Below are 18,697 nucleotides of genomic sequence, written 5' to 3' on the forward strand. Positions count from 1 at the left end.
TATTCTAGATCGGTGATTCTCATCCTTTTTGGGCTCAGGACCCATTTGTAAATTCTTATGGCTTCTAGCAACCCAGTAAATAGTCTAGGGGTAGAGACCCTGGCGTGGTTTCAGTCAGATCCTGCCCCTGGGAGTGAGAAGGTGGTCTTGCCAGCACTCACTCCGCAGTGGGAGCTCCTGCAGTCCCTGTGCTGTGAGGCTGGTTGGGTGGGGCTTGGCTTGGCTCTCTGCTTTGGGCGTTGCAACCTCTGGGGTTGCGGTGCCAGTCAGATTTGGCCCCACACACCTAATTGGATCAATTTTGTGTGAGTTGAGTTGTGACCTGGCTCATGGGCTTGCAGTGCCACTCACTCAAATTTAGCCTACCTAGACTCATGTAGTCAAGACAGCTGGACCAAACGTGGGTGGTGGTGGGATCCCAGAGGTTGCAGTGCCTGGAGTAGGGAGGTGAGCCTGTACTGCCCTGTGGGACAGGAGCCACAGGAGCTGCCATGTGACCCTTTGAAACGTTTTGGATACCCAGTTTTGAGTCTTCAACAGGGATTCTCAGCCCATGAGTCTAGGTAACTGGAAAACAGCAAAAGGGGTTGGGGGGGGGGGAAGGGGGGAAGCTGACCCTCATTAGACTTGCACATTCTTTAGGAATGTGTAGAATTATCTTGAAATAAGATCCCTCTTTCATAAAAGACAGAATTTTAGAGGTGGGTTTCCCTCAACACTGTGATGCAGTATAGAAGTTCTAGAAATGTGGGTTGGATTCTAGGTTATTGATCCTTTTGTACTAGAAATTAAACCTCTTACAATTATGTGGAGGGGAAGCCTCTTTTAAAAATTTCTTTATTGGTTTTCCATAATAGCAGTGTAAGTTATACAATGAGAAATGTTACTATCGAAAGAGATTGGCATTTCAGTATATGTTTTTAATATACTAGTGTTTATTTTTTCTTGTTTCTGTTGTACCAATAAAATATTTAGCACATTTTTACAAGTTTCATCAAACTAAGTCTGTGTGCATGATTTTTAATAAAAGAAAGAAAAAGGGATTATTGGAAGATTTGATTTAGTCTATCCTTTTATAGGGGTTTGGGGAGTGAAAACACGTTAGCCTAAAATTTTGTAAAAGCATGGAATCCTAGATTTAGGCAATAGATAATGTTTTATTTTTCATTTACAAAAGTGAAGAAAATGTTAGGTTTCAGAGGAACAGCCGTGTTAGTCTGTATTCGCAAAAAGAAAAGGAGTACTTGTGGCACCTTAGAGACTAACCAATTTATTTGAGCATGAGCTTTCGTGAGCTCACGAAAGCTCATGCTCAAATAAATTGGTTAGTCTCTAAGGTGCCACAAGTACTCCTTTTCTTTTTAAGAAAATGTTAGTTATTCATGACTTGAACATTCCTTTTTTATCCAATTCTGGTAGGTGTTTGGTTGTGATAATATTCAGTCATTTAAAAACTGTGGCATAGTCCCAGAAAATATAGAAAATCTGGAGCTTGGCTGGAAATAGGATAGTTTTGTCCCGAAAAATCAGTGATTTGGTCTGCCATTTTAAGCTCAGATTCTACACAGACCTCCATGTGGGTGGACCCCTGTGGCACGTGATTAACTTCAGTAGAACCTTAAATTTCAAAATGCTAGTTCTTGCATTTTAACTTGTATTTTTCTTTAAATTATCCCTTCTGACAGTAATGCTTTAATCTTTTTTTCTGAGCAGGGTAAAGTGTTAATGTCAGATTTCTTTAATACCTCAGATGTCTCTTGTACTTTTTTCCATGGTCCCTACAGAGGTGGATTAAGATCTGTTGGGGTCCTGGACACACAGAATATTGGGGCTTTCCACATGCTCCCCCCTGCTCCTTCTCTTCCCCCCCCCCCAAGCCCCAGAAGCCAGGCCATGGTCAGAGCTTCCCAGGGAGCCTGGGCCACTGTGGGGAGCCCTGGACCCTCCACCTGCCCTGGGTGGTGCGCCCTGTGGGGCAGGGACACGGTCTTGGGCCTGTTCTCGGTCACCCCGGCCCCCTGCCCAAAGCAGGTGCAGGTCTGGGACTCCCCACAGCTGCCAGAACTCCCTGGGCAGCTCTTACCACGGCCTAGGGAAGTGGTCCTCAAACTTTGGGGCATACTCTCCTAGGGAGGCATGGAGGAACGTTTAGTGGGATGCAGCAGGGCCCAGCCCTACCCCTAGCTCCACTCTGTTCCCACCCCAGCCTTGTCCCTAGGCCCAGCTGTGTCTCTGGTCATGGCCACCCTGCTACTCACAGCCACTGACTGCGGGTCCCAGCCCTGGCTGCCCGGGGGTGAGAGGGGTGGACTGGGTAAGGGGGAGGTGTGACTGAAAAAGTTTGGGGACCCCTGACCTAGGATGACCATACTTTCCATTTTGGTCCCAGATGTCCTGACTTTTTTGGCAAAACTGGGCATTTGTCCCATTTGTTCTTGCCAACTGAGCACTAGTGTTACTAAGGCGATTATTTCTCATACTAGCTACCTAAGCTGTCAAACTGCCAAGGCCGTGTCCCCCAAGTCACACACCATGTCCATGTTTCTTTTCCTATGTTATACTCTATCTCCATCACTATTTTTTCTTCCTCTTTCTCTTCTCTCCCCACATCTGGTCAGAGCAGGGCTTAGCTATGGTTTCCAAAAATGATGCGGAGCAAGGTTTGTCCTTGCCTGTTTGCACTAAATTATGTTCAGCACCAGTTCAGCTGCCCCTGTTACTGACATTTGTTGTCAGTGGGTAATTTTCCTGGTGTAGACAAGGCTTATGATGTTGACTCCCTCTGTGACATAGGGTAAACCATTAATTCATTTGCCTTAGCTTTCCCATCTGTAAAACTGGAAAATAGGGCTTGGAATTTTGATCAATATGAAAGATGTGAAGAGAGGAGCACCAGTGGGGGCCAAGACAAGATCTTTGTTGAGAAGTCCCACCTGCAGTTGCTGAGAGTACTTCCAAGATGCTTTGACCCTGCTCAGAGGCTCCATCTTTAATATCAGCCTCTTGCTAGTAGATGTCTGAATTTGAAGATCACCTTTTCCTTGTATGCTGGAAGGGGGGATATTTTTTCTTCATCTTTGCCAGCACTCCAGCCACAGTGTCTTCTGACTTTGAGTGGGGGTCTTTACTAGTGTCTTCCTGCTCAAGAGTCTTGGCTGGTATTGCTTGGCAGGAGGATGTAGAAGTGTCTCCTAGTAGATCCCTGCCTTGGCCTCCACTTTTTTGTATTGTTTCCCCTTGGATAGTGTTTGCTTCTGCTGTTACTTACAGCTTCCCCTATAACAGCAAGTTTCATTGCTGCCTAGAGATAGCTGAAAAGCAGTAGTGAAAATGACCAAAATCTTTTTAATTTCACTGTGTTCCTCCATGGCAATGGAGTGAGTAATAGCAGAGGCTGTCTGAATACTCAGACTGCATTGATTCATCCTCAGTTCACACTTGGAAGGTTTTTACATAACTGTATGGAGTGGGGACTTAATTTTTAAAACACGGAAGGTTAGATTCTGCAGAAACTGAACTTAAGATCTCCCTTTCCCACTTCCAAGTCACTAGGGAAAGCATCTCCCCAGAAGTGAATAGATTGATTTTTTTTTTTTCTCTCTCCCAAACCCTGAGCATAATACTTCTCACGTGGGTGAGGACTGATTTAATATTTGTAAAGTGTTTTGAAGTTCACCATTATATTTTATTCTTGATACACTTTTCTTCCAAAGCTTGCAGTTTGAATAGTTAGGTTATCTCTATTTCACAGGTGGGAAAGCTGAGATAGAGAGGCTGTGTAACTTGTCTGTTGTTAAACAGAAAATTGTCATTTGGACATAGAGAACTCAAGTTTCTTGACTCTGATCCTGTGCTCTAGCCATTAGACTACAGTTCCTCTCTAGGTGGATATAAGACACACGGCCTGTTTTTTTTTTTTTTTCCAGAGGTGAAGAGCAACTACACCTCTCCTTAAGTGAGATTTGCCAAGCACCTCTTAAAATCAGGCTAATATGAGCTGAATACTGGTGTGTAAAGTGTATAGTCAGGAAAGGATCTCAACTTTTGTTCTTTACTATGCCAGCTGACTTTAGGATAACTGTGATGATTTAAGTATTTAAAAAAAGACTTTGCAATTCTAAAATTGTTTAAATTCTAAATGAAAATTGCTGCTCAGAAATCAGAATTCTTCTGCAGTCCAACTCTTTTTTGTTTAGTGTAACCTGGTTGTGATGTGTCTGGTAACAGAGCAGTAAGAACTAATATCTAGTTCAAAGTAATACGAATCATTTGGGAAAATTCTTATCTGTTAATGTTCGTGCTGTTTTGGCTTACTTTTTAAAAAATAGTTGTCCGATTTTACCTGAGAACTTTTAGCCCTTCAGTTTTATGGGTGTTACTTTGTGGAGCAAACCAGATGTATAACTGTTTTTTGTTTTGTTTTTAACTTTGACTCTTAAGTCAAAAATGATCGTGTTGTATAGAAACTGAGCTAGTCAGTGTTTTCTAAGGGGAACAAATACCTATTAAATATACTTTTTTTTCTACCAGTCTTAATTTTGGTGGGTAGGAGCTGCTCATGTTTACTTCTACAGTAACTCTTACAATCTAAATTAATCTCTCTCCAACCAGATTTAGTATAAACTGTTCCTAAACTTCAGGTCTGCTCATCAATACTGCACAACTTGGTGCTGAAGTTTAGGGATGTGTTCACTCTGAAGATGCTTGATCTTTATATACATAGTCTAATAAAGTAGGTCTTAAACTTTGGGCTGCTTGCTGCCCAATCAGCAAACAGCTGTGGCCCATGTAACATCCTCAAGACCATATGGGTAGTGTATATATTGTGTGGATGCGGCCCACATAACACACAGAGAGCTGCATGTGTGGCCCACAATGGTAAATAGGTTGAGAACCACTGGTCTAATTTTACAGTTTTTGCTCACTTGTGAGGCTTGCAAAAAATGATAATTGGGGTCCTGTTAGTCCAGGGGTTCTCAAATTTTTGTATTTTGTGATCCCTTTCACACAGCAAGCCTCTGAGTGCGACACCCCCCCACCCCCTTATAAATGAAAAACACATTTTTAAATAATAAACACTATTATAAATGCTGGAGGCTAAGTGGGGTTTAGGGGTGGAGGCTGAGAGCTAGTGACCCCCGTGTAATAACCTCACAATGCCCAGTTTGAGAACATCTGTGTTCGTCTGATTTTGAAAACTGGCACAATAGCTATAGAAAAAAGTTCTATAAAAATTTTTTTTAACAAGCCATGGATATAACTTTTTTTCTTTTTAGGTGCCTATAGAATCAGGTTTTCTATTTTTTTTTTTTTTTAATTTAATCAGCTCTAAACTGTTTAGTTACTCTGTTAAGTTTTTTAAGTTTAAGGAATAGTTAAAATTGAATCCTGTTTGGATCTGATAGAATTACCGTCAGGTCTTTCATTTGAGAGACAAGGTGGGTGAGGTAATAGCTTTTATTGGATCAACTTCTGTTGGTAAGAGAGAAGAGCTTTGGAGCTACACAGGTCTTTTTCAGGTCTGGGAAACTTACTGAAAACATGGTCTTACAGTGCAAACTTACTCGGTGTCAAAGGTAAACATAATTTTTCATTTTCTCCCTCACTACCTTTGAGTTTTTTCTTCTTCCATTTGGTCCATTGTATTTTTTTCTCCCTTTCTGTCACAGAAAATTGTGATGGTGTTTTTTAATTAACCAAGGCATCAGATTCGTTGTTTTTGTCTTCCACTTTTTACCTGGGGTCTTCCTTTGCTCTTATTCCCTTGTTTTTCCTCTATGCTCTCTCATCCTTGTACTTTCCTGGTGGTTCTGTTTTTGCTTCTCCTATCTTGGCTGAGTTAGGTGGAATACTGGGTTTACAATGTTGCCATGCCCACACTGGGAAGAACCCCATTAGTGACCCATCTAACCCATCCACACAGCCAGGTTTGGGCCCTTGCTAGGGGCAGTCCAGCACCCAGACCTTGCTGTGTAAGCAGCTCCCAGCCAGCAGGTTGTGCTCCCCTGTAGGGGGCTCGCTGCCCAGCAGCTGGGCTCCACCATGCGGGTTGGGCAGGGCTGCTGGCTGTGGGGCAAGTGGGCATGGTCGGGAGGACTCTCAGGGGTTACATCCCAGGAGTCTGTCCCACTCCCCAGTGTGGCTCTGGCTCCAAGTGGTCTCTGCTGCCTGCCACCTGTGGGGCCCCACCTACCTCCCTAGGGTTGAAGCAGTGGGACTGGTGCAGAGGCTGGTATGGTCTTGGCCAGTTGGGGAGAGGGAGGGCGCATGGGGGGCTCAACCGAGCCCCACCAGGCAAGTGGGTTCTGAGGGATCCCAACCCAGATCTGCTCCCACACTGACCTGGCTGATTGCACACTCCTGAGGGGCTGGAGCCATCCCTGTCCCGGGGCTGGCTCTGGCCATGCTGCCAGCTCAGCCTGGCAGATATGGTCACCTCCCAGTGGGGCCAGTGAGTGCAGGAGGATGTGGAGGAGTGGGTCTCTGGAGGGTTTGTGGGGGGGTGCTGGGCAAGAGGGTGTTGGGTGGCGGTGGTGCGCAGGGCGCTGTGCGGTTGTGGTGGGGGATTCTGCAGGCAGGGGGATAGGAGTCTGAGGGGGGTCTCAGTGTGGGGATGCTGGGCATAGGATTTGGGAGGCGCTGGGCTGGGGGGCAGTGTGGGGTGACATGGGCCAATCCCGAGGGGAAGGGGCACACTAGCAGCATAGTGCCGGATGGGCCAGTGTGCATTTGGCAGCTGCCAGTTTGTAAACTGTTCCTTCATGCTGGGTTCGGCGGAGTGGGGCCGCCCCGGCTTGCTGTACCGCATTGCCTCCAGCTGGCCCCTCATTCCGGAGACTGGCCTCTTTGACCCTGACTACTGCACTCTCACTCCCCTGAAATCTATTCAAAATAATGCTGCTAAGTTCATTTTCTGGCCTGTCATTCTGACCACATCACCCACCTCTTTCAGTCCCTCTGGCTTCCTCTTAACCGCTGTATCAAACACATGAATTTCTTGTCTTTACATTCCAAGATCCTTCACAGTTTAATCCAACACTATTTAGTTGATCTGGTAACATTTCATGACATCAGCTCCTCCCTTCTCTGTGCCAACATTCCCAGTCTTTACCATGTACCAGCCAGGTCCTTTCATAAAGACCTTTGTTTTCTCTTATGCTATCCTTATGCAGGTGGAAAATTCCCTGATACAATAACCACTTCCTTATCCTAGGCTTTATTTATTGAACACCATCCAAACTCAGCACTGAATACTTAATTCTTCATGAGCTTCTCTGTGGCAGTCTTACCTTAACATCTGTGTGTTTCAAAAGCATTAATGAATTATTCTTCACAAGGTGAGGAGGCAGTGTTCTCACCATTTTACAGATGGGGAATTGAGTCGCAAAGAATTCAAGGGCAAAATTGTCAAGTATTACTAATATTGGGTCCACAACTTCAGGTGCCTAGGGTCTGAATTTTCAGAATATTTAGCATTTTTAGAGCCCTTCATGTGTTTAAAACACATCTCCCATTGACTTCACTTACAACTGAGAACTCACCACTTGTGCAGATTAGGCCCCTGGTATCTCAAGATAGGGATAGAAAATGAGGAACATGCAGTTAGTTGCCATGTGTGGAAATTTTAGTTTGCGACTTACAGGATCTTTGTGCCAGAGACAGGAATAGAATCCAATTCTCCAGAGTGGCATTCAGTTCCCTTAACTACAAGACCTTCCTTTCTCTTCCTGCAATCCCCTGCCTCTCTCAGTATACACCTTTCAGCTTCTTCAACAGATGAGGCAAGGGTCCTGCAGACATCAGCCTCATTCACCGAACAGCCCTGAACCCTGTCCACCCTATGAACTGAATGAGGTAGTGGTCCTGTGGAAAAAATTGTCTTTAACTACAGATTGTATCAAAATGCATACCCAAGGGGGACTAAAGTAACTTTGCCCATGCAACCTTAATCTTGCCATTTAATTTTTTTTGAGTGCTTTATTTTGTAACAGTGTTCTTTTAATGTAGTTTTTATAATCTGTGTAATTTCCTGTTTTTTTGAAAAGCAGATAAATAAGTCTGAAGTTCATCATATGAAACTATATTGATTTCCACATTGGTCATCAGAAGAGAGAGACCTTTTAAATCCACAGCATAGCCCTTAACCATGTGAGCTAACAGAATAATTGATAGCAATTGAAGGCTTCTGTCTTTTCTTTGGATCTGTCAGTTAGAGGGGAATGATGACACACTTTGCTCCTAAGTTTCACATTCATTTAATAGACAACAAAGGAATGTTGAGACTCAGAAATAATGGTTTCAGTTCCAGGTTCTGGAGGGCAGTGGGCTCTGCTAGTTATCAACCCTTCTGGCCCTGCCCCTTCTGCTTTGATTCCTCAAACTCCCCCCACCCCACTATGGACTACTCTCTGTCCCCCACTACTGCTCACTCTCCTCATCAGCTCTCTGCTTCTCACCCCTCTGTGTTCAAGTCAGACTGCATCCTTCTCCATGCTGCCTAGGTGCCAGCAGGAAGAACATTGAAAGCATAGGGGAGAGTGTACCTTTTTGTCAGTTCCTGTGCCTGGAAGAGCACATGCTGGAAAAGTTCTCTTCAGCCATAGGTTGGAGCATGCTCAGTCACTTTTTGGGGATGGGGTATGTTCAGGGGTAGAGCATTTTAGTGTAGACAGGATCTTCAAAGATTTTAGCTGTGAGCTTCTAACAAACCTCTACAGAGCTTGTGTGAACTGATTTCCCCCCAAATCTACAGCTTTTCACCAAAGTGGCTGTAAGAGTTTTTTGAATATGGACAAAACAGTTTTCACTAGCCTTTTTTTCTTGAAAACCGTTTACAGAACTCTTCAGGCTGAGGCAGATGCCCGATGTGGAAAATTTCAGCCCAAGTGGTTGAAGTTTTACAGTTAAAGCTACTGAAAACATAGTCTTGTAATGAAAAGTATTAGGCAGCCTTACCTATAGTCATAATTTCCAACTTCTTCTGTAATTGATGAGAGACTTAAATTGTGCTTGATGTTGAGCATCCTTGCTCCTGCACTGGATTCATCTCTTGCTATCATTTAGTAAAATGAAAAATAGAGTATAAAAAAACTGCAGTGCTGGATAGAGCTAGTAGCACTAGAAGAGGAACAGAGTTTTTGTTGAATTTAGAAAGCATTTAAAAGAAAATGTTGAGGATTAACAAAATTGAATTATGTCAAGACTCAAGAATGAAATTAAAAAGTTGCCTCTATTTTCCCTGTTGGTATAAGGGCATTGCTGACTACTATAGCAGAGCATGTGGACCACTGCTTTACAAGTTCTGTGCCGCTTGCAGGTAGTCTGCAGTGAGTTGTTTGGTTACTAGTTTGCTGGGATAGCTTATGGTTCGTACTTAATGAGAGAAACATAGTGTGTAGAGTTCTCACTTTGTTCAAAGTATTTTTTAATATACTTTTAAGGAAAACTTAAATGCTTCCCAATATAACTTATTTAGAAGAAAAGTCTGAAGTGGGACACCATCATCCTGTGGTGTTCTGGTGCCATGGCAATGCTTTTAATGTTGTCCATCTCAAGCTCTATCTTCACTTAAAATTCTACAGCACACAGCTGTAGCCCTTCAGTGTAGACACGTCATAGTGATGGGAGGGGTCCCCCATCACTGTAGTTAATCCACCTCTCCCAGAGGAAGTAGCTAGGTCGATGGAAGAATGCTTGCACTGGTGTAGTGCTGACTATGCTGGGAGTTAGGTTGGCATAGGTATGTGTCTCGGTGTGGATTTTTCAGACCCTTCAGAGACAGCTATGCTGATGTAAGTTTTCAGTGTAGACTGGCCTTAACAGAAGTCATACAGAGTGGTAGGAGTGCACATGGTGCTAATGCTTAGGTCTAGTTTCGCAGGGAACTGCATGCGTGAAATTTATGGCTGGCGGTATGGGAATATTTATTACTGATAGGTCACTTAAAAATGTATGGGTGAATGTCTTTTAAACATGTACACGTGAATGTGTACAATATATTGGACTAATTAAAAATCTTTATCTGCACAGTGTGAAGATGCATAATCAACTGAGAGTGAGAACACATTTTAGTACCACCAGTGAGTGAGCTTGGGAAACTGCCACATTTTCCCTCCCTCAATCAAGAAAAAGCCTAATGAGCCTAGAAGAGTCCACTGGGATGTTTAAGCCCTCTCAATGAGAAGCCAAGTTTAAGAAGCCCAGCAAGCCATGTGAGCCTCTTTGAGAGGTAGCCAGACCCATAATGGATGTATTCATATGCCCCTGAAAGGAAAGTGGGACTAAGGAGCCTGGAGAGTGTGCATGGTTACATTTTAAACATCTGCAAAATCTACTGTGTGTGGTGTTTAATGGGTGGAGCTCAGAATAATGCCCCAGTGCCATTTTTGGAATCTGATCCCTAACCAAAATGTAGTTTGCTAATGTGTAATTTCAAAATTAGCTAATTTGTAAATTAGTAACATGTCTGTGGAATGTAGACTCCTGCAAGCATAGTGTAAAATGTTAAACAGATTACTGAAGACCTAAGAGTGCTGCTTTAAAAAAAAAAAAAAAGTTTTTGGCCTGTTTCTTCATAAAGGCAGACCTCAAAATGTAATCCCATCTCTGGGCTTATCAATGTGGGGTACGGAATGCTCTAGCTTTACCCCTCCTGCCAACTTCATTATGTGCAAATGACTGCCAGTCTCCTCCTAAGGTCTTCAGCTAAGAGGAAAATGGGGCTTGCAGGACTAGAGTGTAGGGGAAGAACTTCCGTACTTCTCCTATGGATCACAGAGGGTTTGGCACCTCCATCCTAAAGCCAGACCTGATTAACACTGCTGGATTAGGCCTGTCCCTTTTGTAGACATGCTAGGGTTTATAGGAACAGGATTTCTCTCCAGCAGGCCTTAGGACCAGACTGGAAAAAGTCCAACCTAAAACTAAAGAATTTCCCACACAAACTATGCAAATTTATGAAGTGAAAGTACCAGATGCATATCAATAGTTTGACTGCACTTTACCTTAGAAGAACCTGAGATTATAAACAAAAAAAATCCCTTAAACTCAAGAAATAGAGTTATGGTTGCACTTAAGCAAGGCATTCAAGTGGCTTTAATTTGGGTCTGAGAATTAGGAACTCGTATTGTCTATCCATAAGTTTTTTGTGACCACACAGAGAGGATGCCTTAATCTTAATTGAATAGTAGTTGCACTGCTTAGTGTCTTCTTTTACAGTCATTCATACATACAGTTTTATGAATTACTTAATAGAAGGATAGCAACATGAAGGCAATCATTCCTCATTGTTAAGGGTCCAATCCTGCCAGATGCTGAGGACATGCCTCTTAGTAGGAAGTGATCAGCACCTTACAGGATTGAGCCCAATGATTCGGTTTGCCATCCAGTTGGCTAAGTGTCAGGCAGAGAGGTAGCATGTCTCCACATATGAAGCTTGTATACCCCGATCATGAAGTTTAGCTCTTACTAAAGAAAGCAAAGGTTAGTGTGGTAACAAAGCAGTACATCCAGTATCAGATGTGTGTATGAAATAAATGATAAAATCCGTGTTCTGTGATGCACAGTTTTGATACTCTACATGTAAAGAAGGGAAGATGATAGGCTGACATCTCGGGACAGAATTAAGGTAGTTTGGGAGCCTTGTTTTGAAAAGTGCAATTTCCTACAGCCACAAAAGGAGACTCCATGCTCTCTTAATGATCAGTGATATTACTGGTGTTGATTTAGTCCATGCTGGGTTGTCTCCATCCAGTGGGACAGTCGCTTTCCTGAAGTGACAAATAAGTGGACTTGCAAAAGAGGTGTGTGTGGGAAATAAAACACAAAACTTGGTGAAATCTCTACTAATTATTAGGTGATTCTGCAGCTACTATACGTGGGTGAGGAGATGGATGTCTGTTATTGAAAAAGGTTTAATTTTTTTCTAGAGTCTGAGGTCCCCTCCAGTTTATTCAGGAATGTTTAAGGAAACTAACTTTTGTATTTCACCTTTAAATAGTCATCCAGCATTTTTATGGACTTATCAAAATGTGTTCATTTTTATTAGTGTTATAAATAACTGTAGTGCCTAGGAGCTTTAGTCATGGACCAGAACCCACTGTGGTAGGTACTGTACAAACACAAAACAAAAAGACACTCTCTGCCCCAAAGAGCTTACAATCTAAAACAAAAGGCAACAGATTGATTGACAGATGACTGAATACAAGGAAACAGTGAAACCATATTGGATAGCAAGATAGGCTGCTGGTGTGTTGAGCATACTGCCTAACTGTTTTTTGTAAGTATCACAGCGAAGTTTTGAGGGTTTTCAAGGTGAATAATGAGGTAGCTTTGTGGATGTTTACAAGGAGCTTCTCCCAAGTGTAAAGGGAAGCATGGGAGAAAACATGAAGTTGTTGGTTGGAAAATTTTAAGAAGTGGGTGATGGAGGCTGGCATTATGGCCAAATGGATACAACAGGCAACATCTCAATAGCGAATGAGACGTTGGGGGGGGGGGGGGGATAGACCTTGAAGGGTCTCGAAAGTGAAGATCATCAGCTCATGTTTGAAGTGATAGAGAAGGGGGAACCTTCTATATTCTATAGGTTGACTGTGTGTTGTGGAAAGAAGCACTTCCTCATTTGTTTTAAACCTGCTGCTTATTAATTTCATTGGGTGACCCTAGTTCTTGTTATGTGAAGGGGTAAATAACACTTCCCTATTCACTTTCTCCACACCGTTCATGAGTTTATAGACCTCGATCACATCCTCCCTTAGGTTTTTTTATAAGATGAACTGTCCCAGTCTTTTTAATCTCTCCTCATATGGAAGCTATGCCAAACCCGTAATAATTTTTGTTCTCCTTCTCTATACCTTTTCCAGTTGAGGTGGGGTGCCCAGAACTGCAAGCAGTATTCGAGGTGTGAATGTACCATAGATTTATATAGAGGCATTATATTTTTTGTTTTCTTATCTATCCCTGTCCTAAAAGTTCCTGAACATTGTTAGCTCTTTTGACTGCTGCTGCATGTTGAGCAGTTTTTTTCAGAGAACTATCCACAATTACTGCAAGATCTTTCTTTAGTGATGGCAGCTAATTCAGACCCTATTATTTTGTATGCGTAATTGGGATTGTTTTCCAGTGTGCATTGCTTTGTGCTTACCAATATTGTATTTCATCTGCCATTTTGTTGTCCAGTCACCCAGTTTAGTGAGATTCCTTTGTAACTTTTTACGGTGATCTTAGCTATCTTGGACTTAACTATCTTGGCTAATTTAATTACATTTATTTACCTAAATTTAGGTTATTGCTGATTATGTGCGCTCTCCCTCTCTCTCTCTGTATATATGTATATGTGTCTTATGACTTTTAAAACAAACTTTTTGTATTTGTGGATAATGTAAGCACTATGCCCAGATGTATAGACACTTTTCTTAACCTGTGTGTTATATACTTTAACATTAGATTTCATAAAATTTTTATCTGCAAACTTTTCCACCTCACTGTTCACCACCTTTTCCATATAATTTATGAATATACTGAACAACACATTGTCAGTACAGATCCTTGGGGGACCCTGGTATCTACCTCTTTCCATTGTAAAAACTAACACTTTATTTCCTGTCTTTTAGCCAGTTACTGATCTATAAAGACCTTACCTCCTATCCCATGTTTTCTTAGTTTGCTCAAGGGTCTTCAGTGTGGGAATCTTATCAAAGGCTCTGTGACAGTCCAAGTACACTATATCAACTGGATCACCCTTATCCACGTGCTTGCTGATGCCCTCAAATAATTCTAATAGAATGGTGAGGCATCATTTCCCTTTACAAAAGCAGTGTTGACTCTTCCCCAGCATATCCTGTTCATCTGTGTTGCCTGATAATTCTGTTCTTTACTATAGTTTCAACCAGTTTGCATAGTACTGAAGTTAGGCTTACTGGCCTGTAATTATCAAGATTGCCTCTGGGGCCTTTTTTAAAAAATCAGCATTACATTGGCTATCCTGCAGTCGTCTAGTACAGTGTCTGATTTATGCAATGGGTTATATACCACAGTTGGTAGTTCTGAAATTTCATGAGTTCCTTCAGAATTCTTGGGTGAGTACCATCTGGTCCTCATGATTTATTATTGTTTAATTTATCAATTTGTTCCCGAACCATCTCTATTGATACATCAATCTGAGACAGTTGCTCAGATTTGTCACCTAAAAAGAATGGCTCAGGTATGGCAATCTCCCTCACACCCTCTGCAGTGAAGACAGATGCAAAGAATTCATTTAGCTTCTCTGCAATGGCCTTATCTTCCTTGAGTACTCCTAATCATCCTTTGGCCCCGTGATTGTTTGGCAGGCTTCCTGCTTTTCGTGTATTTCTGATGATGGTGGTATCCACAGTGAGAGAGAGCGAGTGATAGGAGGTAGTTGGGAGGCCTTGTGGAAGTTGTAGTGGAAAATTAGGAGCGTTCTTTTAACTATTTTTATCTTTAGGTGATGGCTAGACATCCACAAGGAGATGTCATGTTTTAGTTTAGACAGAAGGAGACAGGTCTGGAGTAGAGATGTAGATCTGTAAGTCGTCAGCATAAAGGTGGAAGTTTAATTTGTGTTTGTAGATGAGATTACCCAGCAATAAGGTGCATAGGGAGAAGAGATGGGGACCAAAGACAGAGACTTGTGGAAACTCTAAGATGGCATCCCGCTTTCTGTGTCTCAGTTGTTCGGCTGGCTGACTTTTGCTCATATGCTCAAGGTCTAACTGATCACTGTATGTGGGTTCAGGAAGGAATTTTCCCTGATGCCAGATTGGCATGACCTTGCTGGTGGAGTTTGCCTTTCTCTGCAGCTTGTGGTGTGTGTCACTTGCTGGGAACATGTGGGTATATCTCCCTTAATCAGTTCCCGGCCATTGCAGGGCCCTCAGCCATTGATGCACCACAGTCCCTCCTGGTCTCTGCCTATAGCACAATAATAGTTTAGTCTCCTGTGATCAGTAATACTTTCGTTTAATTTTGCTTGTTGTGGTTTAGTGTGCAGGTGCTGAGTGGTGTTGGTGGCCTCTGATATATCTGAGGAGGTCAGATTAGATCATCTGATGGTCCCTTCTGGCCTTAAACTCTATGACCTCCACAGAAAGTTGGAGGGTGGGAGAAGGGGATACTCTGAAAGAGACAATGAAGGAGCAATTAGAGCGGTAGGAGGAGAACCATGAGAGAACAGAGAAACCAAGGGAGGGCAAGATTTCAAGAGGAGCATGATTGTCAGCAGTAGCTGACAGGTCAAGGAGGATGAGGATGGAGTACTGGTTCTGAGTTTAGTTAAGGACAGTGGTCCCAAGACTGTGGGGCATGCCCCCCAGGGGGATATGGAGCAATGTTCGGGGAGCCATGGCCTGTGCCAGCCCCCACGGGGGGTAAGGAGGGAGCACCACCTGGCTGCTGCCCCAGCCCGGCCCCCAGCTGAGGTCCCAGCCTCGGCCTTCTTACCCTTGTCCATGCAGTTCCCCTCCCCTCCCCCAGAGCCACAGCCCCACTCTTGTGGGGGTGCTCCCAACAGGGGTAAGGGCAGGAACAGCTGTGAAAAGTTTGGGGACCACTGAACTAGGAAGAGGTCAGTAGAGACTTTGACGAGAACAATTTCAGTGGAGCGCCAGGGGCAGAATCCAGAGTGTAGAGCATCTAGAATAGAACTAAAGGAGAGGAACTCTTGACAGCTATTGTAAAGAGCATGTTCAGTGAGCTTAGATATAAAAGGAAGAAGGGGTTGTACCTGGAGAGGCAAGTAGGATAAGGGTGGGTTTTTAAGATGAAAGCATGATTGTGTTGTGATGGGAAAGAGCCAGAAGGGAGTGTGATAAGGAGAAGAGGAAGGGAGGGGATGAGAGCAGGCATGAGGGAGATCAGGAGCTGGAATGGGTTTACTGAGGCAAATGGAAGGGTTAGGGGAAGCGAGCAGACAAGAAACTTTGTGATGGGGAGAGAAGGGGGAAAGGGAAGGCAAGCTGAGGGGAGGGCAAAGATTATATTGCGTTCTGCCAATTTCTTCCAAGAGAAAACTGACAAGATTTTGTGAGGAGAGAGAAGTGGAGAAAGGAGGAGGGGAGGTTTTGGGGAGTGAGTTACAGGTGAAGAAAAGGCATTAAATTTTAGTCAACTTTAAAATGAACAGTCTAAGGTTCTTATGACCAGTTTTGAACAAAATGCAAAACATTTGCAATAAAATAACATAATGGCCAAGCAAAAACATCAGTGGTGCCTTGGATGTACAGTAACTCCTCACTTGTTGTCCCGGTTAATGTTGTTTCATTGTTACGTCACTGATCTATTAGAGAACATGCTCGTTTAAAGTTGCACAATGCTCCCTTATAAGTTGGCTGCTGCCTGCTTTGTTCACTGCTTGCAGGAAGAACAACCCATTGGAGCTAGCTGGTGGGGGCTTGGAACCAGAGTGGGCTGGCAGCCCCCCATAAGCTCCCCTAAGTTCCCTGTGCGGCAGCCACCCAGCAGGCTATCAATTGCCAGGCAGTTCAGGTGTCCCTCCCCCTACTGCTGTGTGCTGCTCCCGCCCTCTGCCTTGGAGCTGCTCCTGGGAGCTTCCTGCTAGCTGTGCAGGGGGAAGAGTGCTGTCATCGGGGTGTCCCCCTCCACTCGCTCTTGTACCCCATCTCCACAGAGCAAGGGGGCACACGGCAGGTCTCAGGACTGAGGGAGCTTGCTGGCAGCAGCTGCTGCCTCAACTTGCTGATCTGCTGAAAAAGGCAGTGTACTTAGAGTGGGGTTGGCATACTTAAAAGGGCCATGTGCGTCTGACACACACACACACACACACATATGTATGTGTGTGTATATATATATATATATATATGTATGTATGTGTGTAACACCTTCCCCCCCCCCGCACTTTGGAAAGTGGAGGGAGTGGTGCGCTCCAGTGGGATAGCATGGGATCATCACATTCAGTTTCCGCAGGGAACTGTTTGCAGCCACTGCCATGCATCTGTTGTCTCCTCCCTCCATTTGTGCTGCCTTGTAGAGTGTGAGGCTACATTATCAACAATGTGTTAACCCTTGAAGGCTTAGCTGAGTGTTAGTTCATCATTTAGCAGTAAGGCATTCCCTGGGAAATATCCCACTCTGACTCCACCACCTCAACCAAGCTTCACAATCATCATTGCTGTGTACAGTATTGCATTGTCTAACACCCCCCCCCCCCCCCCCCGTGTGTGTGTGTGCATATATATACACACACGTCTTTTGTCTTGAGGAAAAAAGGTTCCCTGGAACCTAACCTCCCCATTTACATTAATTCTTATGGGGAAATTGGATTAGTTTAACATTGTTTCGCTTAAAGTAGCATTTTTCAGGAACATAACTACAACCTTAAGCAAGGAATTACTGTAATTGTTATTGACAGATCTTAGATTTATCTGCCAAAGATGCAACAGAGAGTCAATCAAAACTCCTTAATAAAAAGTCTAAGCAATTTTTGTCCTTGTTTGTCATGGGATGTTGTCTTAATGATTGAAATGCAGATAGTGCCCAACAGTAGAAAGGAGGTAAGTACAATACACTCACCTTTTTGTGTCTTTCTGGGATACTTAAAAGGTCACACTTTTTAATGTTTTGTTAAGCAATACATACTAGAAGCCAGTATAGTAGGTAAACTGTTAACTGACTTTTTAGGCTATTTCCTCTATATGGACATGATTTGACACTGGGAAGGTACAAGACCTAATCTATCCTGGATTGTCAAGTACAGCTGATTGGAAAGTAGGGGGAAAACAATGAAAAATGTCAGATTTTTTTCCTTCCCACATTTTTGTCAGACTTCTGAACTTTTCAAAATTTTCCAACCAGTTATATTGCCAAGAATACTTCTGTGGGATGCTGTCCTGTAGTAGATCTGAAAAACACAAAATGAAAGCATGGTATTGTATTGTTTATCAGGCATGTGATTAAGTCGTCCTCAATTTGAAATGTATATGTGCAGTACTCTTACCTTTGATTTTTTTTTTTTTTTAATTTTATTTTGAGGTTGTCACTTGCTATAAATTTTGCCCCAGGTGAGGAGAAATCTCTTCAATTTCTTTCCATTGTCACACACATTTGGTAATGAAAGTCTAGGAGTAGACAAGAAAGGGTCTTCATTATAGGTAGAAAGCACAATCATAAATTTCAAAAATCTTTTAACAATTTGAAGGCCATTCTAGTAGGAGTGATCCTAAAACTTTTAGGAAGCTCATTGTTTAAGTTGTAGTACACATTTTCCCACTGTCGTCTTTGCCAAACTTGCCTAACATCAGTTGCTTGTTTCCAGCTTGCAAACTTTAGTTTGTTTTACTCACAGATATGTGACCAAGGTCTAATTTCTCTCTTCTGTTACCACCTAAACACAGCAACTCCAACTTTTTTTCAGTCTCAATTTTAGAACAACTGAATCTCAGGCTTTCACCCACATTATAGGTGGAAACTCAGAATAGGTGCAGACTCAGAATAGGAATAGTCAGTGCATAACCCCCTACTTTCTATAGATTTCTGCACGGGGATCTTGTAGTTTTGCATTCTTTCCTCTGCTTTGTGAGTTGGAAAAACAATTTATTAACATGTAATTTGTGTACATTTTGCAGTGTACTAAGGCATGCTGATGTCACCATAATGCCACAGTAGAATTAAGATGTCTGTATAGTTGAGGATGCAGTTTTTCCCTTCTCCTTCTGTTAAC

General features: G+C 43.0%; 1 protein-coding gene across 4 annotated transcripts in view; it reads left to right on the top strand.

Moving 5' to 3' along the window:
* The window catches only part of USP9X (ubiquitin specific peptidase 9 X-linked), a 205,070-nt gene that overhangs the window by 7,680 nt on the left and 178,693 nt on the right, over positions 1-18,697 (top strand). The window lies entirely within an intron of this gene.

The sequence above is a fragment of the Caretta caretta genome, chromosome 1 (assembly GCF_965140235.1).
Source record: "Caretta caretta isolate rCarCar2 chromosome 1, rCarCar1.hap1, whole genome shotgun sequence".
In the NCBI taxonomy this organism is placed as follows: Eukaryota; Metazoa; Chordata; order Testudines; family Cheloniidae; genus Caretta; species Caretta caretta.